We start from the raw sequence: 26115 nt of genomic DNA on the forward strand, positions 1-26115 counted from the left end.
TGTCTGTGTACACACTTCAGTCTTCATGCTTTCCTTCAAACATGTTTTCTTTTGTGCTTCTTTTTGTGACTGAAAACGTGAGGTATGGAGCCCGTGCTAAAGTTCTGGCACGCTGAGCCTTACACTGAAGAATAGGAATATTGGCTTTCTCTCCAGTAGGACTTCCCTAGATTTTGAAATCCATTGCTTTTTGAAGCCAAATGTACTGGATGTGCTAAGGAAATAGGTGTTGAAAGCCTCTCACTGTTGTCTCAGATGGCCTCTTCATCTGCATTGTGAGGTCAGAAATAAAAGGCAGAGTCCAACAGCTCCCAGTAGGAGCTACAACAAGAGCAGAACTAAAATAAAAATATGTTAGGAGCAGGTATTGACAGACTCTCAAAAAAGAAAGTGAGAAGGAAGAAACTGCTTGAATGTGGTTCTGCATCCAAATAGACTGGTGGTGGTTGGTTGGTTTGTTTTTTGTTTTGTTTTCCTTCCCACTTCAGTGGACAGTTCACAGGTCTGGCCAGGTAAGTGAATTTATTCTGACTAGCACATCTTTGCAAAAAAGTAATGTTCAACTAATAAATGCTATGTGATCAGCAAGGTCTGTCCTCACGAAATCTTAGACAGGTCTCTAAAACCTAACAGCACTGATTTGAGAGGGTGTTGTAATGAGGTGTAGGGAAGTAAGTTGCAATCAGCCAAGGGTTTCCATTTAACGGGGGTGATGCTAAATTTGATAAACCTGCTTAGTACTACATCAGAGTGAGACAGAGCAACTTTGGATCAGCTTCTAAGAAGTGCTGTGGTTTAACCTGGCAGGTAGCTAAGCACCACACAGTTGTTTTCATGCTCTTCCCCCTTCCAAGGGAGACAGGGGAGAGGATTATTTAAAAAAAAAGAAGAAAAAAGGAGAACTCAGTGGTTGAGATAAAACCTACCAACTAAGATAGCGAAGAAGAAGAAAAAGTGATACTCGTCACAATAATTATGTCTATGTATATACATAACAGTGATACACAAGCAATTACCACGCACCAACCGTTTACCAGCTGGTCCTGCAGCAGCAGCAGGTCACCCAAACAACTCCCCCAGTTTTTCAAACTTTCATTCTGTGAGATGTCAGTAGAGAAACAGAAAACTGAAATATCCTTGACTGTACAGCATCGCTCAGCAACAATTAGAAACATCAGTGCTATCAATGTTGTTTTTCTCCTAAAACCAAAACAGCATCATACCAGGCCCTGAGGAAAAACAACTCTGTCCCAACTGAAACTAAATAAGGAAAATTAGGAAAATGAGCCAAGAGCAGTACAGACTGTTCCCTATCTCCTTTACTTATCAGTAGACTCAAAAGTGAACTTAATCATGCAGAACAGAAGTGCAGGTAAAGAAATACAGTTTTATTTTCAACTGTCACGAGGAATGGAGAAGATAAATATTAGAGTATGACCCTGCAGGGGCAGCCAAAGATAAATACAATGTTGACTATATCCAGTAAGGGAGACAGGGAAGAGTATGTAAACTCCTCAGAAGATAGCAATGCATTGGAGGGCTACGTTAATATCAGTAAATGCTAATATACTGTTCTTTTCTGTGTTAAACATCCAATTTGAAAAGAATTAAAGAGGAATGTAGTGTCAAGTGCTCAGAAGAGTCGTGGTTGATTACTTTTGCATGATGCACGAAGCCTCGCTGGGAATGGCTCTAAAACCTGTCATCTAACTGCTTTTTCCCAGGAGTACAGACTAGACAAAATAACTGATTTCTGTGGCATTTATGGGTATTAAGGCAAACCGTCTAAGCTGAAGTTCTTGTGAAATGAATGCCAGTGAGGCCACAGTTTGTTTTCTATTTTATTTTCTATTTTTTTTAGGTTCTGTTGTGCCTTCAGGTTTGAGTTTTAGGCACCAGCTCCAACCATTGTCACTAAGATCTCAATTTTCCTTGTAGAAAATGGATGAAGCTTTTGCAGTGCTATGCCTCTGGTAGAGGAACACACGTATTTGCATCTCATCCATACTTAGAACAAAACCATCAATGCTTTTCTGTTTTATTTTCACTTGTTCCTAATTCCCTATTAGCTTACTTGCTGTATGAGCAGCCATAAAATCCTCTCAGCGCACAACAGAACTGGACAGTGTGAAGAAGAGCAGCTGAGAAAGCTTTGTTGGAATCACCATCATTAATGTGAACATATATTATTTTCCCAGTGAAAGAAGAAAATTGATCGATGTTAAGCTAAAATAATAGTAGATGATCCTTTGTGTAACACAGAGAATGAGCACACTGAAGGTCATTTTGGAGGGCAAATATGTAATTCCCATGTTTTCTCAGATCTGAGAGAAATCTTAGATTTTAATGAATGGAAAAGAAACAAAACAAGAAAGTTAACTCCTGAGGCATTACAGAGTTGATGAAGAGGATATTTGATATTTTTTTTCCTTATCAGCCAAAAAAATTTCATACAGATGTTCACTTTAATCATTCTCACTTGTCAGAGACACAGTGGCACAAGGAAGACCTGCCTTACCTCACACAGACTGCCACGCTCCTGAGGGCCTTACCATGGCAACAGTTTGCTCTGTCCATCCTTCTCATCCTACCACGGTATCTGTTCTGGAAGTAATGTCCAGTGCTGACACAAGGGCTTTTCCTCAGCTGGCTCTGGCATCACTGCTGCTGGTAGCAAGGCAACCCTGCTGCTATGCAGCCTCAGAGGGTGTCCATCTTATTTCATCTTAGGTGAGCTGTTGTGAGGAGGATGGGAAAAGGGAGGTTAGGAAGCAGAAAGGAAGGCTGATATTCTGCTTAGCAGAAGGCTTTGCAAGCTTGTGTGGCAGTCTGGGCAGCAGCTGAGATGGGTCATTGTGTCTTGGCCCAATTTTGCAACTAAGGTGGGCAGTCTGAGGGTGAATGTGACGCAGAGGAGAGACATGGGAAACTGGCAGGAGATGGCGGAGCACAAAGCACCCCCATCAGCCACACGCAGGGCAGAACCACAATAGGTTTCTGTTTGAAATGAGTTTACATCTCACGGCTCTATCTGCACCGATAGCCCCAACAGGGTGTCATCATGTCAGCACTAAACTGAGGAGCTCAGCTGCAGGTACGCTGCTACGCCGAGCAGCCTCCACACAAAGCAAGGGGTGCCACAGGGGTCAGATCTCTTCTGTTTTTACAGAATGTGTTTCCTGTTATGTCTATGATTTAATACTGTGTAAACACTGTAGAAATCTGTGTTGAAGGAGATGGGATTCAATCCTTTTACATCCCCATGCGGAAAGACTTCTGTTGGTATAAATTGCTTTGCCATAACTGAAAGCTGAGATCTGGGGTTTGTTTTTCTTGTCCTGAGCGACTGAGCTACGCCTGAAAAATGTTAAGTATTATGTTCTTATTCCAAAATAAATATGCATGTTTGGACTTCATCAAGAATAGATGAATCACTTCAAAGTCACACAGTTACTTAATCAAGTGTAGACAGAACCCCAATGTGGTCTGGGGTCTTTGTTTGTTTGTGCTTGGTTTTAAAGGGAAATGGCTTTTCTATTTGTTATGTTTGGACTGGTGTTAACTATAGGCCCCCTTAAATCATCTTAAATCACACTTCCTTCACTCATGTGTATCCTGGCCTCATACATTTTTGTTTTTAGGTGTCAATGTGAGAAGATGTGTATTTTGCAGTCTTCATCTCTTTCTCTAAATTCTGTTCATAAAGCACACATTGTGCTATTCAACCTTTGCAGAAGGAAAAATAACCACACAGCTGCACTTAATCAAATTACATACAAGCTGTACATCTCAGTGTCATGCTAGCTCCCCTGGCTGTTCCTGGTTTACAGTCCACAGAGGCACACATGACTTCCCAGCACTTCCTTGGGACAGAACCAGAATGGAAATGTTTTGATGATGGTCACATTTTTCTCCCTTTTTTTGGTAACTAAAAAAATATTTTAATTAGAAGCATTGTTTTCAGTGGCAATTAACAGGAGCTATGATTGAGTGGTGCAAAGTTATCCTCTTCCATTCCTTAATATTTTATAGAATCATCACTTTCAGGATAATCACTGACTCTGACTTCTGGTTATGAGCACAAGATTTTGTGATAAATTCAAGAATTCGCTGTCAAAAGAAGTTTGTTCTCGACATTTTAAGATAGGCTTTATGTAATATAAGTGGTCTTATTCACATTGCAAGAAAAGCTACAAATAAGTCCTAGCATTCAATGCTGGTGGTGCTACTTTTCCTTTTTCTGTAAGTGCCATATTAGGGCATTCAGGTTTTTGGAAGAGCATTTCTGAACTGGATCTGCAAGAGCAGAGAAAGTGCCTGAGAAAGTTCCATGTAAAACAGTGAATCATGCAGTGTCTTTCTAATTCTGACAGTGTTTCCTTCTGTTTCACAAGCTCACAGACTGTGTTTGCTATGAATGCCTTTCTCACTGGAATATTTCTGTGGCTGCATCCAATGCTATTCTTAGATCTGGGTCTGATTTATGTTCTGAATGATTCTGAGTTTTAGGAAGCTTGTAGCCCTGATGCAATTTATGCACATGTCCTGTTATTCTAATAAATGACATTTAATATAATAATTACCTTGCAAGCTCAAACACTACCTACTGTGCTGTATGAAACTGTGGAGACTATGGTAGGGGATCCCAGTATCAGGAGGAGTATGGTTACAAAACTAGTTGCGTCTCTCAGGTGTTCAATTTCTTCCCTTTATCAAAGATTATGAACCCAAGGCCATGGCAGCTTGTAGGAAAGCTGGCGGGCAAATTAAATTAAATTAAAAATTAAAACAAATTTTGAAGATAAGTCCAAATTCTGTATGTTTTGATTCTTTAATTTTACGGTGATTCTGATTGCTGTAAAACCATTTCGAATTTCTGGAAATGCAAGTAGTGATAACACGCTCATATCTGTAGAGGGAGCCACTTGTTAATTCTTCAGTTCAAAGGTGTGTAGTCACACTCTTGGTCTCCAAAGAAAAGATAGAACATTATATAATTATGCACAAACTTAACAAATATTTTCACAGTTACTCACTGTTAGTGCACAAGTGCACTGTCTGTCTCACTGTATCATTTTATACCTTTACAGGTATCCTCACTGTCACGTTTTATCTTTCCCTTTTGCTTCCTGGCTCAGGGATGCTGTTTTTTTTAATTTACTAACAGTTCAGTTTTGAGACGAGGGTGAAACTGCTCGTAATGTATTTGCCTTTATTACGAGGACTATGAATTCAATTTTGCAATGTGAAATCTTCTGTTTGGAAAAATCTGCGATCCAAAAATTAAGGTATCAGTGCATAAGAAAGAAAAAAAAAATACTGAGAGGGATTATGTTAAAAAATGAGTCATATCGATATCCCAAGGCCATGTAACAGGAGTGGCGCAGAGCTGCCTGCCCACTGTTACCAGAACCAGGTATGAAGCAAAGCAGAATCCAAAAGCAGTGAGGAAGGAGCTAACCCTTCTGCTGGGACAGTGACACAAGATGAAATGACACTGAAACCATTCTTGAATTTTCACATGAGGAGCAATACTGCTCCTTCAGTCCAACTGAGCCCATCTGGTTGTGTGCCTTGCAAAGGCAGAAGGAAATAATGAATATCTGTAAGGCAAGAGTATGAAGGTCTGGCAATATTTTTGTGGAGGAGGAGATACATGGTGGTTTATAAATACTTCTCTGTGGGAGATTTTGAAGTAGAGAGCCTTGAATTAAAAAGAGCACATCAGAGTCCTTTGCCAGATCTCCTACTGGCAGAACACCAAGAATATGGATAATGACATTCTTGACATTCTGAAGTGTAGGGGCTTTAAAACAGTAATATTTGACATTTCTTGGAAACAAATTAATGTTTTCTGTTTCAGATCTAGCTACTCAAGTATTCTTTATATTAGAGAAGTATAATTTTCTGTAGTTTAACTTTTTAGCCAACTTTTTAATTCTCCTGGCACAGACGTAGGGAGGTCTAGCAGCTGTTAGTACCTATCAGAAATTTCCAGGGCTTGGTAACTCAGTTTGAAACACATAATTCAACACTAAGTTTCACAGTGTTTAATCTTTTTCCCTTCCAGATTTGAGCCAGAAACTGACATTTGAGTACATGATGAAGGGCATAGCACTGGAAATGAAATGGTTTAAGACAATACCAGTGTGGACATGAAATAAACTTGTAGAGTTTATACCGATTCAGTGTGCACACAACTGACTTTGTTTGAAATTTTTCAATACCTTAATTTTGGCTAAAAATTACTTAGGGCTGTAATTCAGAAGTGGTTCATATTGGAGTGGCTTAAAACGCCACTGGAGTTAATTTGCAGGAGATCCACTTCAGCCACCCTTGCTGCTGCAGGAGTGCTGTGTGCTGGTGCCTCCACTGTAACAGCCAGCATATTGACTTTCACTGCTTTAGGTCACGAGTCAGTTCTCTGCTGTCTATAATGATGTGGAGAAGACACAGAAGGTAGCTGCTGTCCTTTGTTTTATAACATCCATCACAGTTAGACTGATCAAATCAAGCTTTCTAGTATTGCAGCACCTTTAAGACTTTGAAATTATGATGGAGTAAAATGTTTCACGTATAGACCCATAAACTTCTTCTAGCCCATGTGATGCGATTAGTCTCAGGGCCTTTCATGGACATTATTCTAGTAAGAGGTGAAAGTACTTGCTGCTTCTTTATTTTAGAGAGGAGCTATTTTAGAGAGGAGGTTAAGACTTATTTTAATATATTATTTAATTATATACAATTAATAAAGCATCTTAAATGAGATTGTAATATTTCTGTAAAAAATGTACAGCCCTTTAGTTCTCTTATCACTGATGAGCCCTTCACTGCCTCATTTGTATCATCGTGCACTGACAGTAATACACTTCTGTTGTTGTAAACGTATGAACATTCCTGTACATGTAAACATTTAAGACATATGAAGATGAAAATGTCTTTCCACTTTCTTCCTGAGTGAAACAAACACAACGTCTATTTTTTAGAACTTTGAGGCTATTTTGTAGTTAGAGCATGCAGACATGGGGCAGAATGTCTGATCAGATATCAGCGTGCAAAGGGTGAGAAATTTGATAAGCACTACTCAGCAGAAGTCTCTGAAACACTGTGAGTACGCATAAAGAGCGAGTTCTAGGCCACCAGTAAAAATGTGGCCATGTATTTGAAAAATCAGTGTGTATATTCCAGAATAAATTGTGAATTTCAATGACTTAGCAAAGTACCGTAGACAATACTGCAGTCTCACTGTGTCTCTATACAGCCTGTAATATGGAAGGAGCTGGGCATTAAATCCTACCCTGCTGTAAAATATGGGGTTTGCAGGCTTAACATTTTATACTTAGTAACATTTGATCTGTGTTAATCTTTCTGCCAACTGTCTATTCTACTAATTGATTAGATACATTACATACTGTAGGTAAGTGCATATTCTCTGTTATGCACATTTCAGAAGAGAAACTGGGATTCATGTAAGCCAATACTAAAAAGGAGATTATTGTATCCCAGGCCAGAGGTTAAAAAGTTTTCTGCAGAGACATGAATTGATGTACACTGTTCTGGGTGGTGGCATTTTGCTTCTGCTTGCTTCTGATGGGGCACACAGGATGCATGGTAGCTGCTTATAACAACCCAGAATTCCATGGCAATTTTATGGAGAATGTATCCCCCCACTTTGCCATTATAGGACATGAAATCACATAGCTGAACAAGTCATGGTGCAGTACTTTTACACCAAATTAAACAGTTTGGGGACACAATGCAGGTTACTAACAGAAAAGAGTAAATCATACCATAACATACACCAAATGTTAGAACTAGAACACATCATAATTTTCAGTATAAAAAATAGTTTGCCAACATATGAATGCAAATACCTGCTGTATCTCAGGGATACCGGTAGAAAATCAATGTGAGGAAAACCACATCAAAGAAATTTCAACCAGAATTTATGTACGTGGCTTACATAATAAAATATCTTCACAACATATAGTATTTTTTCTAAATGGCCCACTGAAGCACCGTCACCATCCACTATGGCTTTTAGTTTATGCAGCTATTTACTTTAGAGTGTCTGGACGTCAGTATCAGAATGTATTGTCATGCAGCTCATCAGGAGTAGATTTGTAGTCCCTGCACTGGCAAAAAGACAAGGCTGCTATGACAGAAAAAAGAGCAGGAAAAATGTCACCATCAACAGAGTCAAGAGGAAGAAAATGCATCATGTGCTATGTACAATAGGTGGCATTCATACCTGGATCATGTGCTATGTACAATAGGTGGCATTCATACCTGCAGTCATCCTTCAACCATGTTTTTCTCTGAAACTTCCTGCCACCATCATATTAAAAACACTTGTGATAGCCCACTCCCAAGGCTATGTACTGACAATGTAGTTTAACTCACAGGTGAATAGAATGTACATGTGAATGATTAGTAATCATTCAAGTAACAGATCCAACTGTGTTAAGGTTTTGCTATGGTAGGTGGTCTGCAGGTTCAGAGCACAAGGTTATGTCAGGGAAACTATTCTGAAACTGAGAGGCTAAAGAACTGGAAGTGCGACGTGCAGGTATGTCAACAGTTTGATGGCTGTTAATCATGTATATTTTTGGGGTGTTTTTTCTCCTCTATTTTTCTGGTTATCTAGTACATTTGATTGTTTTGCTTTTTCAGTTTCTTGTTGTTTTATTAGTCTACTTACTGTTCTGATATAAGCCTGCAGTGTGATATGTTATATTTGAATGTACTGATGAGTTGGAGAAGGGGGTAAAGAAAAGAGAGTTTTGAGATGAAAAAGAATATGATCAGCCCATAATTTGTAAGGGTAGTTTCTTAATGTGATGTTTTGCTGCACCTGTGCAGGTTCATTTTCATGTTGACTTTAATCAGATTGCTGCATCTTGCATAGCAAGGCAGATAATAGTATTCCAGTGGAAAAAAAGAGAAAAAAAAAAACCTATGGATATTGACGTGTAATTTATATTTAAGTTAGTGTATTTAAGTTATGTACTGATATAAACAAATTTCTTCCTGTCAGATCATCTAATTGTAGTGGACGATGCTTGTATTTTAAAGCAGATGACCTTTTGTTCCAAATGGTAGTCAGGAACTTCACAGGGTAACCAGGGGTCTAGAGGATGCAGATAGGAGCCTTACAGAATTCTCAGGAATTTATACATACATAAATAGCACTCAAAGTCTACAGTGCTTACAGATCTTTGGAAAATGTGGCTTTAACACCTCAGCACGTAGTGAAAAGCATGTCTTCTGTATTCAAATGTTACCACCAAAATGTTACTACCTCAAGAAAGGAAGGTCAGTTGTGGATTTGCAGTGGGAGGTAAATATACTTTAGGTCACCTGCCATTAGCACCATCTGGAGTGGCATGTTATATGTCATAGGAAGGCATAGCTGCAGATATTTGGCTGTGCAGCACTTCCAAGTAAACAGCAGCAGTGCCTGCCCCAAGTGTAGCTACATGTCATTGCACTGTACTGAGAGAGGAGAAAATTAGGACTGATTTCCCAGGAATGAAACAGGGACTTGTTAGAGCTTTCAGGATGTAGTTCTAGTTCTGACTGTTACTGAACTTGCTTTCATGAAAAAGGAAGGGTTCTAATAAGAGAAGCGGTGAACTGGAGGCATAAGCCTGCAGTAAGCTGTGCTGTAGCGAGCTGCACAAGCAGACTGGATTTCTAAACGTAGTAGGATGCTATGGTGATTTCACCACAACTGTTAGTGCAGGCCAAGATATTTTTAGAGGGGTCATCATGTGTTTGGTGCTAAGTTCTCTTATGTGCTCATTTCTTTAAGAGTCCTAAGACATTCAACACCAGGACAACTAATAGTTGTCACTTGCAGCCATTAGAGTTTCAGGATCTTGTTGCAGAGGCTGGGTTAGTTATGTTTTTATGGATGATCCAGTATACTTCAAAGTGTTTGATTTTGTCCAAATCTGGCCCAGGATTGTGCTTTTCCAACAGAGAAGGAATATTTCCAGTAGGAATTATGCCATACAGCTGTTCTGGATGCCTCTGGCCTAAAAAACTTGCTGATGCTTTGATCTTTGGTTAATATGAAATCAGAGCTCTATTGGCCTGAAAGATCCTCTTAACAAACTACCAGTCTTTCCCATGTGCTTTGGTTTTGCTGTGGTGCTCTCCAGGCCCTTAATTCACCTTCTACCATCAAATTCTTTTGAGTGCAGTTCAATACAGTAGCAAGTATAAATGTTTATTTGAGACTTTCCTAAGCTTTTTATTATTACCATTTTTAGAAAAATTAGCTGTGGCTGTTTTATATATATATGGCTAGCAAGCAACAGAAGGCTTTCATAAAAGTGAAGTAACAATCATGGTGATTTGGTGTGACTGGCAGTGCCATTAATCTGACTGTCCTGGCAGTTGGGAGGTAAGCTTCTTACTAGTGTCTGTCTCCTTAGGAATTGCTATATGCTTAACCAACGATAAAGAGATGACAGTCTGTTTAACCATAAGATCTTTTCTACCAGCTGCCTGTATATTAGCATAATTCCTATTGAACAAAAGTAGTTTGCAGTGTCATGGCATATCTGATAGCAGAAGTGCTCTATGGTATTTTCTATTTCTTGTGAACTGCTTAATATGAAGCAGCCATGAAGAAAAGCTTGGATGTGTGAAGTCAGCAAACCAGTTAATTACACTGCAAGAGTCAAGACGACCTAAAAATGAAATACTGAATGTACCACTGCTTTCATTCATGAAAAAGAAATTGGCTGCTTACTTAAAAAAGACATTTAGTCATTTAGTCACATCCTTCTAAATGCTGTAGCTGTTGCAGCTGGAGTGCAATTTGAGTGCCCTCATTCTCTTTTATTTTTTAAGAACTCAAGTTTGTGTTATGAGCTTTACTTTGGGGTTGTCATTTGTGGTGTTGTTGTTCTGTTTGTTTGTGGGGTTTTTTGGGGAAAGATGAGTGTTTGTTTGTTTTTTATTTAAAGAGAGAGTTACTCAAGTGACCTGCAAAGGTGCCATGTGTGGGTTTTGTGTTCACGCAAATTGGGTTAATCTGGGTCTGTCACAAAGGACATATGGTGTTGGAAGGAACATATGGTCTGGGAGAGGGTGCACATCGTAGTGCTGTAGAACCTTTCCATCTGGTTTATCTACACAGCAAATTTAGGAGTTTGGTGAGGAAGTATATATGTCCCTGGAAACCAGCATGAAGTTTCATTATTTAGCCAGGGAGCTCAGCTCCCATTGTAATCAAATCACTCAAATTGTTGTCTCCCTCTCAATAACTAAGTACGTCTAAAAGCTCAGAAGCTAAAATCCTAGACTGCAAAAATAATCTCTGTGAACAATCCATACAACAGTGAACTTGCTGCTTAGGAAGGTTTTAGCCTTCTGAGTTTCATTAACAATGTCTAATAAATACTTTAAAAATTATGTTCTCATAGTTGTGCATTAGTATCATTTATAATTCACCTTGGAAAACAGCGTGAAGAAACTTCATTCCTTTTTTTAAGTTATTTTGAGACACAATGTATACTGGCTCCTTATGTTTTCTTCAGTGGTATTGGCGAGATAATGATATGGGGAATAATGGGCTGATCGCAAAGGGAAATTCAGAGTTCACTGAATTATTTAGGTTGGATAAAATACCGTAAAAGAGAGAGAGGAAGGGGAAGAGAAGTAATGGTGTTTTCCTGCTAAGGTGTAGTGGTGATATTTGGAAGTTGCTGTTTTATTAAATAATCTTGAACAAAGATGTGATCTTCCTTTGCCTTTTGACCCACAAATGCAAGGAAAGTCTATAGCTTCCACTTGAGTTACCTGATTTGGTCATAACTTCTTAAGTTCAGCTTGTAGGGTGAGGCCTAAACAGACATGCTGTCTATAGCATAGTGAAGCCTTAGTTTGAGATAAAGTATGGTAAGTACTGAATGTTACCAAATAAGAATACTGGGCCATACACTTCAAGAAAATAGTGAGAAAATGAGCACTATCATAAATAAATTGATTTGACAATTATGTCTTAATCAGTAGCTAGTGGTTTTAGGATACTATTATGTTATTATTATACTGGCATTTGCTGGCTGTATAGTGCCTAGTCTTCATATAGGTAAGCTCATGAAGAATATTCCTCATACATCTATGGTACTATTAAGATAATGCTAATGCTATCAGACATTTATTCTTCCAAATTCTGTGGTTACATTTTTAGCTTTCCCAAATATTATACGTTTATCATGATATTTCCTATTTTGTCTATCCATATTAGTTTCTTCTGAAAAGAAAAGAAAAAAATCAAGAATTTCCAAAAGTAATTAATGTTTTTTCTTATATTTTTGCTGCAATGGAGGAACACTCCCCAGAATGGTGCAATTGATGGATTGTTGGTTTGGGGTTTGTTTGCTTTTTGTTTTTTGGATCAATTACTGTGTTCCACTGTCTTGGTGGAAATTCATTGCGTTTTGGCTGTGTCACAAGCCTCTGAAGAGTGGCTGCTTCACTCCTGACTTCTGGGCAATGGGATGGAGCCTAGTTCCAAAATCTGGGCTCCAAAAGCAATGCGTACTGTGGCTTCATAAGCTCTGCAAAGTTCAAGTAGAGCATCAGGATTTAAACCTAGCTGAACAGTAACTTGCATTGTATCTTATCACACTTGTTATTTGGTCTTTGTTTGTAAGAAAAAAAAAAGCATAAAAAAACTCCCACTAAATATTTTATCTTAAGGGACCTATTCAGATACTCAGATACTTACCAGATTTCCAGATACACTGTTTTGTACTGAACTAAACAGTGCAACAAGTTGAAGAATCAGTAACATATTGGTTATGCAGATATTCTACACTTCTTAGAAGATAGTCTCATATTTTGTGTTTTTTGTTTCTGTGTTATCAAAGTCCCATTTTATCACATGAATGAATCTGTCATTATTAGAACTGTCTGTGGGCTGTTCAAAGCCAAGCGTCTAATTCTACATCTCATAACTCTCTTCATTTTCTTTCTGATATTAAAAATCCCTGACTTTAATGACAGGTTTTCTTTCTGTAGTCCTCTAAAAGTAATAATGAAGGAATGCCGCCTATTTAATATTCAACTATAACATATTTTGCTTATCACTGTGTAGTCTTTAGCTCTTTTGATTAAACATTGTTTAAACCTGACTTTGAAGCTTGAACTATTAATTTTTTTTTCTGCAATTTCATATTTTGCTTGTTATTAGAATCCACAGTTCTACTAACTTAATTTCTCTATGAACCAATGAGATAAGAGATAATTCTTGCCCTTTTGCTGCAATGATGATGCAAATGCAGGGAGATTAAGAATTCCTTTATTTTGGGTATTCAGTTTTCAGAGTACTGTAGTAATTCTATTTCAAGCAGGGTGAGTTGCATTTGTAAATATTTTTGTTCTAGAAATAGATTAGTTTGCCCATTTCCCACAACCTTAATCTTTTGTTCCTCCTCCCCTCTAAGTTTTTCCAATTCTTTCCATCCTGCCTTCGACTCTGTAACTATTTCTTGTTATAGTTATAATCACAGTTCATTAGATTTCAGTCCAAGTCCTCTTGCCCCACTCTTACACAAATTGCTTGTATTATTTACTTCAAAGAGTTACAACAAACAAACAAACTACAGATTGTTTAAATTCATTAGGATTGCTCTCTATTTGTCTACTTGATGACAAATATAAGGTCTTATATTAAAAAATAATAATAATAATTTTATTTATAGACTGAGGGTATCTGTATAAAGATTGGTAACTTCTAAGCATTACAAAAAACATGTATTATTTCAGCCTATATTAAGTTGCTAATATTTAACTTCAGATACTTATGTGATGTCTATGAATGTTTATGTATCTGAGTAAATAAAACAGTGTAGTTATGGGGGTCCTTTCATATTGGCAGATTTCAGAGCTATGTGTATGCAAACTACAGTTCAAGATTACCCATGAACTCAGTATCTGTAGGATCTTTGTGTAATTGAAGCCAAAGATAAGGTTCCAAGCTTATGTCTCAGACCTGCAAAGGACTTTGCAGTATTTCCCTTTGAGGAGAATGAGAGAGAGATAGAATTGCTCATGTATTTATACAATGATTTTGCTGTGTAAACTCTTATTTCCACAAATATCTCAGTGTCATGTCTATGTAGTTGCTCTTTTCAGTGTAGTAAAGCTGGCAGCTAATTAATTCTTTTTCTCTATTTGTCAAAGGGAAGTTTATTCTTTTTTCATTGTTTGGGATTTATTGATACTTATGTTCTTTATGTTCTCTGTAGTGAATTCTTTTGTGAAGTTTAAGCATTTACGGTAAATTATCATAACTGTATTTTTTCCTTACTTTAAATTTGGGTAATAATTGGTGTGAAATAGAGCCCAGTTTTGCCTACCAAGTCAGTATAATCAGATTAGCGCAGGTTGGAAGGAACCTCAGGAGGTCATCCTGTCCAGCCTCTTATTGAAAGCAGGATCAGCCATAAGATCAGACTGCTCGGGGCCTTATCCAGAACCTCCAAGAATAGAGACTAGGCAAACTGTTTTATGCTTAGCTGTCCTCATGCTTGAAAGCTATTTCCTTGTATCCATTGTGACTTCTCTTGATTCAGTTCATTTTCCTTCTCACTCCCCCACCATATGTTACCATATGTCTCCTCAACAGCCTCCTTGCAGGCACTGAGGACGACTGGATGTCCCCAAAGCCACCATTTCTCTAAGTAGCACCTGCCTGTTTGCAACTGTCTCATCTTACAGGGTGGATGTTCCAACCTTGACAATCTTGGTGGTCCTCTGCTGAGCTCTCTCTTTCCAGTTTGTCCATGACTTGTTTGGGCACCCAAACTGAGCTGCAGCTCTAATTTTTAAAGGCAAAATTTCAGTAAAGTTGAAAGTATCAAAGAGACTTCTGATTATAATTTTAGTCTGTGGAACTGCCTGTTTGGATGTGATTGAGAATCTAATTGTGGGAATGGCCTCTGAAACTCTAAAAGGAAGTTTCTTGTGAAGCACAATTTAGAAGTGTGGCTGGTTTCTGCTCAGAAACAAAGCAAAGAGAGCTTTATGTGCTGTTTTTATGTACATATGTTAGGAGATCACACACACAGAAATCTGCCTGTCAGAGTTTAAACATTCCAGTTGTTCAGCAACAGAAGATCCTGCCAACATCAACTAGCTCAATAACTAAGAGCAAATCAATGTATTAATTTATTTTCTTAAAAGCCCAGTGACTGTAAATTTCACAGGTCTCATGCTTGTTTAGTCACCAAGGCAAATCTGGGGAAAATGATGGCAACACAATTACCAAATTGTATGGAGTTGATCAATATTCCACTTTGTATTAAAGTCTTAAGTATTACCATTTTGCTTTAAACTCTTTGAGACATTCTTTGCCTGCTTGGTATGCTGCATTTGTTAATTAACTCCATCTGCTGAAAGTCTGGTCTGGCAGTTTAAAAATGAGTTGCTTTATTAAAAAGTGTGCCTGCAAATGCTACTGTTGGTGGTAACAAAGGGAACTGAAAGAAAATACAACTTAAAAGTATCCATTTTTTGCTTGTGAAATCAATATATCTTAAATTTCTATAGCTATGGTTCTCTACGTTTGAGTTTTATAGGAAATGGTATGCAGCACCATGCAGTTCACTGTGCAAAATACTGTATTAACAGAATAATCCTAATCACAGTAGCCCTGTTCCATAGATCATGTTACAAAGCATAAATCCACTGGAAGCATGAAATGCCTGAACTTTGCAGCTTCAGAACAGCAAAATTAGTTATTAGCAATTTTGTCTTGTAACTTCTTGGTGAATTCTGTTTGAACGTGATAGAGACTCCGATGTTCTGTTTCTTAGGCCTTGTAAAATGTATTTATTCTTTACTACTGAACTCAGAAGATTTGGCCAGCAGGCTGCTGGGTGTTCTTAAAGACTATGGAGAAGAAAGATGCTATGCTCGTGTGTTTGTTGGATACATTATAAAGTTGCTTTCAAATATGTTTTGCTACTGAATGTATGCATACGTGCTACCAAAAAAATACTTGATGCTTATCCTGAAACCAAATGCTACCTTGATACAACAACTAAATTAGTCTAATTAAAAGCCAAGTATCGCATATTTTTATCTTTGGTATCTTCATTACATGCCCTCTATTGTAACTAATACCTTTTACACTAGTTTGCTATGTAAGGAATAACTGTTCTGCTTCTCAAGCAGCTACTGCTGTGCTGCTGTATTTGTACTTAGTCTGTGTGGTATGTTGTTAATACTATTGTATTTTCACAGAGTTTTGAGCCAAATAACTAGATCATATAGTCCGACGCATACGTAACTGACAATTGCATGTAGCGATAGTACAGGTAGTAATTCTACTTGTACATAGGCACTGAAATATGCCCAGGGACATTATGGAGTCACCTATGGAGATACTCAAGTCCCAGCAGGTCTGTGTGACCTATTGTAGGGTACCTAGGGTACTGACCAAGCAGTGAATGTGAGCACGGTGCAGTGGTGGATGGTGCATTTCAGCAGTGCTGGCAGTGACAGCAGGCCAACTCCATCGGTGCAGACTGTTAAGAATATGGCATGCAGGTTCATGTTCATCGCTGGCAAAAATGCATAGCTAATGGTGGTGACTATGCAGAAAATAGGGTTTCATAGCTTAGAATTTGCGCTCTCAAACAGTGTTATTGTGCTCTTTGTAGCTGCTGTAGTTTCCATGGAAATAAATTAGAAGTATTACTTTCAGGGTGACCTACATATCTTCCATGACTGTCTCTTTGTTTTAGGAGAATATAACACTTTGTATTAAAAACATGAGTAAATGTCATGAGATGATATAATCTCTGTCGACTTGTTTAAAATTACACAGTGAAAACACTTGAATATGCCTTACTTCAGAAGTGCAATTCTAATGTTGAAGTGTACTATACGACATTGGCTACCACAGTGAATCATAAGAAATTTATCTAGGCTACTCTACTTCATTGGAAATTTTGATTATAATCGTATTTCAGTAGCTGAATATTCAGATAATGCACCTAAGGGAATTATCAAAACTATCTTGCCTCTTTTCCTTTTGCTGTAAAAACAACAGTGCAGCATCCTGAGCATTAAATTAGTTCACAGAGAAAAGTAAAGGCAAGAGCAACATGCATGCAGAAGGTATTAGTAGTGAAATACCAGCAATGGAAGAAAAAGAATGGCAATACTGATCAACATTCAGACCAGGTGCCCATGAAAACTGAGTTACCACATTATTTTCGGCTACATTTCTCTGTAACCTTTCACATGTGCTCAAATATACAACAGTTTGGCAGGACCTGGAGCAAAACTGGGAGCTACAGAAAGAACAATATAGTAAAAATATGGTAACATCAAGATGTCTCTTGATGTCCAGTGAAATGTAATTTTTTTATTGTTTATATAAATCAGTTCTATGGGTTTTGTTTTAGATTCAGTTGTTAGGGTAAGATTAATAGGTCTTGTCCTGTACTTGATGAATTCAAAAACTGTTTTTTTTTCCTGTATTGCATTGCAGAGCATCCTGTTTTGCTTTTGCCTCTCCCACTTCCTTTCAGAACTGTACCAGGAGCCTACAGGCTTTTTCAGCATTTCAAAGGGGCAATATGATTCCCAAATCAGAATGGTGTCAACAGGAGACAGTCTGCCTAAGCGTCATATTTTTTTCCAAGTTGTTTCTTTGTTTACACTGAGAAATGAGATGGGGGGGGAAAAAATCAGATGGCAATGACTGGCTCCAGAAAATACCAAGTGACAGTAAATGCCTTGTTTACTGCCTGGGGAAGGCTGGTAGTTTGCTGTATTTCCATTGGGGCTCCTTCGTAAAGAAAAAGGGCTCAGCTCTCCCTTGGAGCTGGTTATGCAATTGATGGGGCAGGGTTTTGGCTTCTGGAGCAGCAAGCTTGCATAACATGGCTTGTAATCCAGCACTCCCTTCCCAGCCTGAAAGGACCTTTTTCATAATACATTTTCTGCGACAAAAAAGTGCTTCCAGATTTCTACAAAGTATTTACTTAAGTAGCGGTACCCTAACTTTAAAGGAATCTTATTCAAAAGTTAGTCTTTTTTCACTTGATCTATTTGCATGTGAGGTATTTTTTTTCCCTCTCAAATTATGAATCATTTATAAGCTGAAATAAGATGTGGAAGTTTGTTTTGTGTTTGTTGTAGGGTTTTTTTTCCAAACTGTGAAAGCAACTTTGTCTTTTATTAACAAAACTCTCTTGGTACAACACTGAAGTAACTCTGGGAGGCTTTACATCAGTCATGTCATTTTGGTGAGCTTCATTTTTTTGTGTATAACCTATAGAGGAAAGGGGAAACTAAGAGGTTTGGTCCAGGTACTTAGGAAAGGAAATACCTGAATAGCAGCATGATATTAACGCTGCATGATAGATGCTGTCTACAGAGATGGCTGCAGTGGTTACTTGAGGACAATGGGAATTGGGATTTCTTGTTCTTTATTGAAGCCTAGGGGCATGCATTCTTTCTGCTCTAACAAGAAACTTCCATCTATTATTCTTCAACTCCCTTTATAACACACACTACCCATCTCCAGATGCTCGATTACTCTTTGCTTGTTTGTCTTTCCAGAAATGTATGCATCTCCCTGTTGATAGAAAACTACAGAGCAGCAAATGGGTGGTGAATTTCGCTCTTTGCAGTCTACATCCTGTGCTGCCCTGTGGCTTTGTATTTAATTATTTATTATTATTATTTATTATTAATTTTTATATTTATTATTTGTATTTTATCTTCCCATTGATAGAACAAAAGATGGAACTAGGGGGGGGGGGGGGGAAATGCATAGCTGAAGGCTACTTGGGAGTTGGAAATTGAGACAATTCATTATTCCTTCCTCTTCTGTCCCTGAACTGGCCCACTGGGTCCTCATGACCAGCATGAAAAACGTTCTCAGCTTGTTGTGAATCTGGAGTTTCTCTGGATGCCTAACTAAGAACGGGTGACTTGGAAAGAGCTGAAGCTACTTGTGCATCTCCCATTGTTGTCAGCTGCTGCTGCAGATGGCTGCCCCTTCTAAAAAGAACTTTGGTGGTGAGGAGGTGACATGTGGTGGTTTTTTGTGTTTTTTGTTGGAAGGCAGTGATCAGAATGACTTTCATAAGAGACAGCTAGAAATATAGCATTGTGATGTCTGTAGTAGTCATTACTTGCTCTCTTTTCATGAAAGCAGATAAGAAAGACGAAACTAAGAAGCTATTTACTTACATATTGCTTCCTTAAATCAATGAATAAAATGACTGAGAAGCCTAAATGTGGTTGCTTAAAGTTCTCATTTACAAAAAAAGGAGCATGGAAAGCAGTGCTAAAAAAATTCATTCTATTGCAAAAATATGAGTTGTTTATGTGTTGCTTACGCACTGTCTTCAGGAATTTGAATGTGTTCTAGCAATGTTAACAAGGAAACGTTTGTACAGGAAACCATTCACTACAGGAAAACTCTCAATTCTTACTCTTTCCATTGTTTCTCTGCCACTACCACTATTACTATCATCATCTCTGCTGCTCTCTTATTACACAAGCACTCTTTTTTGACTCCTTCCCTCCCAACATGAGGATTGTGCCCAGATCCTAATGTGGTTATTTGAGGGACTGCTGGCTTTTTATCCACTAGGATCTCCAACACTTAAGGAGATTGTAATAAACACATAATAAATATAATAAAGGCCTCTCAGCTCAGCTTTGCTGGCTCTTTAAACAGAAAATGAAAAAAATTCCCTCTCTCCTTAAAACTGCTCCACTGAGCTCAGGATCAGTTCGAGGTAGGACTGTATAGTTCTGGTGTTGTGTATTAAACTAGAAACATGTAATTGCTATAAGAACACCTGCATACTGTACTAGCACGCAAATTTTTAACAGGCACAGTTGCATCAGTGACTCCAAAGGTTATCAGCTTTTCTTTTTCTCTTTAGGTACAGGAAAAAGTTCTCGTACAGACCAAGTAAATTTATCTATTAAAAACAATGTTGATCTAGAACAACTGCATCTGTACAAGGAACTTATATGTGTTTTAGCTGTCTGTCTACCACAGTGCCATATTTGTGTTACAGATTTGTGCTAGTACAGCCCCCGAGCACACACACCTCCTCTTTTGATTGGTGAGATACATTACTGTCACATAAATCAGTCAAAAGTATCAGGTATGCTTATTAAAAAGGCACTATTCTGTCACTTTGCATTCATCACTGTATGTAGGGGATGCTATGAACCAAGGACATTTGATATAAACCACATTTGTCTTCTCAGATTATCTAGTTATGTAGCAATCTGGGATAATTCATTGCAAGAAAAAAAAAAGCTACATAGTGGTGTGTATAATGGGGAAAGTTTTCTGTTTATTGGAAAAAAAAATCAAATTAGCAGCTTCAGAAATAGCCCTGAGTCAGACAGCTAACTCTGTTATTATGTTACTCAGAAGCTCATGTATTATGAACAAGTGCCAAATATTTCTGTGTAATGCAGAGGAGATTAAATGGAAGCTTCTATTTTTGAGATCTGCTTTGTAGCGTATGTGTACTCGGCAGAAAAACCTAGATAACTAGTACACAGCCCTGCTAATTATGAGGGATTATGTAAATTCCTTGCTTCTATGTACAAACAAATCTTCATAATCCAAGCATTGTATTTATCTGAGGGATTAAACAATCAAATCAACAGAAAAGTTTTGAAAGTGGGATCACAAAAAACAATTAGAAATATATTTTTAAATGATAACGTGGGTTCATGGTTCAGCTATGTGGTTTTATTTAAAGTCACATTCCTAGCATGAGAAAGGGGAAAACTCCACGGCAGGACTCGGCTGCATAAGCATATCGGATTTCAGATCCGGTGAAATAACTTGCACAGTGCTTGCATGTCAGAGATGAGAAAAATTATGAGTTTGTGTGCAGTTCTCAGTAGTGCAGCATAGTTTTATGCTTCCTGTATCACTTCTTTGCTGGAAAGGTCAGTGTCCAGGGCTGCAGAGCTGGGCGTGGTAACAGCACTTCCTCCATTTCAGCAGCCAAAACTGATTTCAAAGATCTCTGCATTCTAGCAAAGTTCTGATCTAGTTAGAGTTATTCATATCACTGTCCGACTAGCTGCTTAAAGAGCTTCTCGTTGTTTTGAAATAGGATTTCCTGAGCACTTCTTAAATATTTCTGAATCCTTCTGCGCTTGCAGAAGAACCTAGGATAATTTTCACAGAATTGGACTTTTAAAAATATCCTTATCCAAAACGAGTTGAAGGCCTTATGCTGGGGGATAGAAAGCTGCAGTAAGGATTGGCTCACCAAGACTGACCTGCTGTTTTGGAACTCTGTGCTTGGGAAGCTGGGGCACAGAAGACAACATGGGATTTGGTTCTAGCATGGATTTGCAGATTCTCTGTTTGCTGAGTAGTCGTTAACTTTAGTTTTCACTATGTAGAAATGTTGCTGGAATTGCAGGTAATAGTTTAAGCTCGCTGGCGTGTTTCAAAGTGCGCTCTGAGTGCTATGAAGAGTTCACTTGACTTAGTGTTAGCATTTTCATTTCTTATGGCTCTGTCTGTAGGAGAGGATTTCACTCCACAGCCACCTCCAATGAAAGTCAGCATGGATTGCTGTGGTCACTGAAGGAAGCAGTAATTAAGGCTCTGGGAAGAGTACACTTCACAGCTGCCTGGCAGAGCAGCAAGTCTGTTAGCACATTGCTGGCTTGAAGAGAATGCTAAAGGCAATTGCTGCTACCTTATTAAAGGGATTAAAATCACCTTCTCTAACATTTAGAATTATTTCTATGTTGGCTCTGCAGACTTTCTGAAGGTAGCTGAAGTAGAACAAGAAATTACATCTGGGTTTGATTTTTTTCAGTAACCACAGGTTTTTTGGCTTTGTTTTTTCAGAAGAGTCCTACGTCCATACCCATAACAAACTGCTCATTAGGTATTGCTAACTCTTACAAAACAAACAGTAGAGATGCCTAAGAAAAGTTGTTATCCATTAGCACAGTTATTAATGGACTAAATCTTGAATTTTAGGAAAATTCAGTTTTGAAGCTTCAATTTAGCTTCTGAAGTTTTGAAACTCAAAACACAAAATGTTAAATGATGAGGTGATGGTAATTACATGATTGTTCTGCCATTTCTAAACATTTTTATACTGAAATGTTTGTTCTGAACTTTTTCCTCCTATTTATTTATAGATATATATTAAAATATATAAATATATATATTTATATATAAATATTATTTATTATATTTCTCAGTCGGTGTTCATTTACACAGTCTCATTTAAGCAGTACTCGTTTGAGTAATCCCAAGTTCCTTTGAATGATACTCAAGAATTGCACAATTTAGGTTCTATGAAATTTTGTATAGGTTAGTGTCAAGTTGAATTTGCATCTGAAATTCTTAGCAGGTGGTTGGATAAAGGTAATATGTATAACCAGTCTGTCATGAGTAAGGAATATTTGCATGATTGCTGTGTGTGAGATTCTGGTGCGTTCCTAGAGTACTCGGGAATTTATCTATGAGAATCCTTCTGGGAGCTAAATAGTGTGTGGTATGTACAGCATATGCCTTAGTGGATCTCATGAGCTAACTCTAATGCAATGAGAAATGGAAGCAAACAAAAGAGGAGTATCCAAGGAGATTCTGAAGTAATGGAAATTAAAAATCAAGGCTAAAGAACTTTTATTTCCATTTCAAGTGTTTTGATTAGGCCAGTGGACAAATTTTTGGAAGATTTTTGTTTCCTCTGAATGTAGTTGATATTGAGGTCATTTCTCAATCACTTCTTATAGTAAGTGAGCTTTTGTTTCTGGTTATGAGCCTTTCTTTTATAAAAGGACATAATGTGCATTTTCTGAAATTAAGGTATTTTCTATAACCATATCTGTCTTGTATTGAGATTCTGGAAGAAATTCTGTTTCTTGCATCTTCCATAAAACCCCTACACTTGTCTCTGCACATCTGTAAGAGGGCGTGCTGGTCTTCTTTAGACACTGATAATATGTGACATTTTACTGGCTCATTGGAAATCCCCATGGAACTTCCAAATGTTTATATATTCCCTTAGCTGCCTCGTTATCTTAACACAATGACTGAGTTTTATTACTGCTGTCATTGAGGCAGCTACTGTGGTGTCAAGCCAAGAAGGACCATCTGGGATAACTTTAAAGATAAGTTCCAGTGATTTGCTTAGACGCTTGTATTGACTTTAAAGCAACATTGTTTTAGGCTGTGAAGTGTTTTGTAGAGGTATTTGCTATTGAATCTGTTGTTTTCTGTTTAACGTGCTTTATTATTTCAATTTTGAACTGCTTATGACATCGATTCTCCCCTTGTGACAGCTCTGCTATTACAAACAGGAAGTTTGTCTCTTGTGTGGTTCCTATTTACCAGCATCGTTTCTTTCTCAAGAGGACTGTATACGCAAAACATATTTGCTAGATGCTTCTCCTGTCACCAGTCTTGTGCTTGAATTGTTCATTATCGTGTCTCTAATTCTTGTCTTATGTAACTGATGTGGCTGTTCAGTTTGTTATTAAACAAAGTTCACAGCATCATATACAGCAGCAGTCACACTTAGCAAAATAAGGATTTCTCCAGGGGTGATGTTTAGCTACATAATGCCACAGTTACATGAATTAAATTTGCATAACTTTGTCTTCCAAGTTGTTTTTTTTTTTTTCATTAGCTTGGTGACACGGTAGTTAATAGATCAAACCACAGCTACACTGAAGATGCTATTTCAGTCTCTGAGATTCTAAGACAACAGCTGCAATCCCCTGGGATGCTGTATGTACATCAGAAAGCTCTGGATAACATTGTTGGTGTTTTATTTTATCTCAGTGCTTCTGGCTCTGAAGCATACTTCCAGGGCAGGTTAAAGCCAGGCACTGAATGACTTTAGGAACTTTTGCAAAACCTTAATGGAGAACCTCTTCTCACAGTTAGAATTACATCTATAATCTGCATACCAGCTTCAGAGCAAGAAAACTGAGGTGGCATCAAATAATTTTGATGAAATGTAATGTTTTATATAAATAATCCTCTCAAGAATTTGATTTCTCAAGAAAGACATCACTGATTTTTGTGAAAAGCACTTCTAACTCTACTTATTTCTAAATAGAAAGTAGTCAGACACTGCAGCGATAGATTAAAAGAGAAGGAAGTAAACTGATAGGTCTTGGGCAAATCGTTATTGATTAGTTGTTGCTTCATGACCTCACCCAGTAGAGATTGCAAACCACTGTGGAAATGAGAATGTTGAATTTTATAGCTGAATCAGTCTGATTTTCTTAAACTTTATCTAAGTTGAAATTTCCTTATGATTTTTAGTGCTGGTTGTCTTGTAGTAGTGGTATCTTGTATTTAATTTGAATGAAAGTGTAGGTTTATGTCTCTCCAAAAGTAATGCCTCATTTATTTCCATGGAAACTACAATAGGTATGAAGAACATAATTAACACTATTTGACTGAGCAAATTATCAGGTACAGATCACTGTACTTTTCAACACAGTCACCACCATTAGCTATGCATTTTTGCCAGCAGTGAACAGGGGGCTGCATGCTGCTCTCGTCACAATCTGTACCAGTGGAGGTGGCCTGCTGCTGCTGTCACCGCTGCTGAAATGTACCACCCACTTCACTGTGTTTACATTACTGTTTGGTCTCCATAAACATTCAACAAGTGTCGATGAATGTCAGTGGGTTCTATTTTTTCTGTGTGGAGGAATTCAGTGACACCCCTTTGTTTCACATACACTTCCATGTCAGACACCAGTATGTCAGACTGCCCCTCTGCTGCCATCTGTCACATAGCAACAAAATGGAATGGAATGTTGGCAGGAAGGTTTAACCTCTGCTGCCATCCCACCAACATTTTCCTTTGACATTACGGGTCGATGTAATAAAATAGGAGGCATTACTTTTGGTGTTGCCCTTGTATATGCTCAGGTCTGCTACCTCTTTTCTAATAACTTCTCTCCTTCCCTGGTTTCTGTGTGGTAATGAGAGCACTGCTGGGCAATTTAACCCCCAGGTATTTTTCCTCAACAACTGCTGAAAAATTCACTCTTCAAAAACTGCCAAGCAAAACGATAAACTGAAAAGAGCTCTGGCTAAAAGGAAACTTTCAGCTGCAGGAGTATTTGTGAATGCAGCCTAAGCAGGTGGCTATCAGTTGCTCTTTTTTAAATGGTGCCGTGACGTCTCCCAAACATTTTACATAAGTAAAATTCTGTTGCAGAAGGATGTTGGGTGTGACTGCAAATTTTCTAATATATGGGAAGAAAAAGAGGGACTGTAGGGCAAAGGGAAGTTATCTCTTATTCTTTGCTTGTAAGCTAAGTCAGCCTAGGGCACAGATTCATGCAGTGGCAAACAGCTATCCATGCTGTTTGACTGAGAGCATGCCTCTGAGGCAGGGCAGGGATGCCCAAAGTGCTGCAAAGGTGTACAGGAGAGATAGTACAGGGCAGAGGTTGAAATGGGGGTACCCCAGGGGAATATAGGCTGGGCTTTGTGCTAGTTGTCCTGAGGATCAGAGACCAGACTCTAGCTAATCTTACTTGTGTAGGTAAAACCATCAAGCCCAAAGGAGGGAGACAAGATTATGAATAATCTAAAACAAGGAAATAAAAGGAAGCTGGAGAGAGGAAAGATATGAATGAAGAAAACGTCAGATTCCTTTCTTGATTCAGAGCGGTCAGGACACTCTGAACTGTCTAGGAATGGCATCCTCAATTTTTGTTTATTGTAGATTAATTTAAAATATCTTGACTTTTTTTGTGTTTTTTCTTTAAGCACTGGAGATTCTTGCTTATACTGAAAGACTAAATCAAAAGCTCTCTTAATTTGGCCTCTAAAGACTGTAGGTAGCAAGAATTAATGAGTAGGATAAGATACATGAGCCTAAAAAGATTAAGCTCTTTTTCCTACCGAAGCACCTGCATAAATATAGACGAATCCAGGATCAACAGAAGATATAAATGCTATTCTATGTGATTCAGAAAAAAGACAGATGCTAAAGCATTTAATGATTATCTATCTACTTGTTGCCTTCTGTGCTGATATGAGTGCAGTTACTACAAAGACAGAGGTTGTATGCTTTACCTCTATTA

General features: G+C 38.0%; 1 long non-coding RNA gene across 5 annotated transcripts in view; it reads right to left on the reverse strand.

Moving 5' to 3' along the window:
• Positions 1-2000: 2000 nt before the first annotated feature.
• LOC107319238 (uncharacterized) overlaps positions 2001-26115 on the reverse strand; it is a 66215-nt gene continuing 42100 nt past the window's right edge. For 2 of the 5 annotated variants that reach the window (XR_014947500.1, XR_014947501.1), the window contains one exon: positions 2600-2735. This is a non-coding gene — a long non-coding RNA (uncharacterized LOC107319238). Of the gene's footprint in view, positions 2736-26115 lie in introns of all 5 variants that reach the window. The other 3 variants (XR_014947499.1, XR_014947498.1, XR_014947502.1) reach the window with 3 other exon arrangements.

This window comes from Coturnix japonica, chromosome 6 (genome assembly GCF_054131305.1).
Source record: "Coturnix japonica strain WE chromosome 6, WE-NBRP24, whole genome shotgun sequence".
NCBI lineage: Eukaryota > Metazoa > Chordata > Aves > Galliformes > Phasianidae > Coturnix > Coturnix japonica.